Raw genomic sequence first — 1139 nt, forward strand, 5'->3', positions numbered from 1 at the left:
CCTCTATGTGGTATTTTGCATCTTGAGGAATTGTTGTTGTACGATGCATCTTTCTCTAGTCAATGCGTTAGTCAACATTATTGCTATTGTGTTACCATAATGTTTTATACATTGTAGTTACATTCCTATATCCACTAAAACTCATATGGAAACCAATGTAAAGGTTGAAGTATGGTAACAGTTGTTGGATGGCAATGTAGGAGAGAGAACTGTGGACAATTTAATATTATCAGTAAGTTATACTGTTTAATTTTTATATGGGGCTTTTATTATGCCATTAGGGATTCCCAGACTATTTGATATGTATCTGTTGATAACATCAATAAAGTTGTGATTTTTGTGATTGAGGTATTTTGTATTTTGTTTCATTTTTACCTAATCTATTTATGCATGTAGGCTAAAAGCTCGAATGAAGGAACTTGTGCACGTTCTTCAAATGCAATACCATTAAACTCCTCCTTCACTGGCCAGCTGTGCTTCTATCTCAACACCCTTTGCTTTAATTACTTCCCAGATAGTATTCCGTTGTTGGGTTTATATACGGAAGGGCACAAAGTGAGTAATTACATTTTGCTCTTTTGTGTTTCACTACATGTAATATCAATACTCTAGAGTTGCAGATTTGTAAACCATCGATGATCCCTATAATTTTTAGAAATATTTTGGTAGCCTTTATTCTATTGCTGAGCTGTGTGTTAAAGGGACACATTCACAGAAGCACATCATGAAAAACTGGCCTGTTTTTCAAGATGGCATCATTAATGATGACGTGTAGTGTGAATAACAATTCATAACGTACGGCCATGCTCCTAAAAATTAAGGCAAAATGGCTACTCGAGTGGTTACTTGTAACCATTCCTGGTGATTCTTCACTAAGACGAGTATCTTGGGGTAGCAAAAGAGCTTAATTCTGGTCAAGAGAAGTGTACTACTGATGCCTACTCCTGGTTCTACACCTGATTGCTCTGTCTCTACTCTCTACACGTGTCTAAACACTTACTAAACTATTTATTAATGATCTGTTGCACACACAATTTATCCTCTACAAGTAACGTGTGCATCTATTTCCGTGAACATGTCCCTTTAAGTATACATGTATATATGTTATGATGAAGCCACACATTAAAGAATTAGCAGAG

General features: G+C 35.6%; 1 long non-coding RNA gene across 1 annotated transcript; it reads left to right on the plus strand.

Moving 5' to 3' along the window:
• The first annotated feature begins 27 nt into the window (after positions 1 to 27).
• LOC109590930 (uncharacterized) lies at positions 28 to 550 on the plus strand. Its single transcript, XR_002189575.1, has 4 exons — positions 28 to 66; positions 118 to 232; positions 282 to 348; positions 397 to 550. It is a non-coding gene; the product is annotated as an uncharacterized LOC109590930 (long non-coding RNA).
• Positions 551 to 1139: the final 589 nt, after the last annotated feature.

The sequence above is a fragment of the Amphimedon queenslandica genome, unplaced genomic scaffold, assembly GCF_000090795.2.
Source record: "Amphimedon queenslandica unplaced genomic scaffold, v1.1 AMPQUscaffold_9260, whole genome shotgun sequence".
Classification (NCBI taxonomy): Eukaryota; Metazoa; Porifera; class Demospongiae; order Haplosclerida; family Niphatidae; genus Amphimedon; species Amphimedon queenslandica.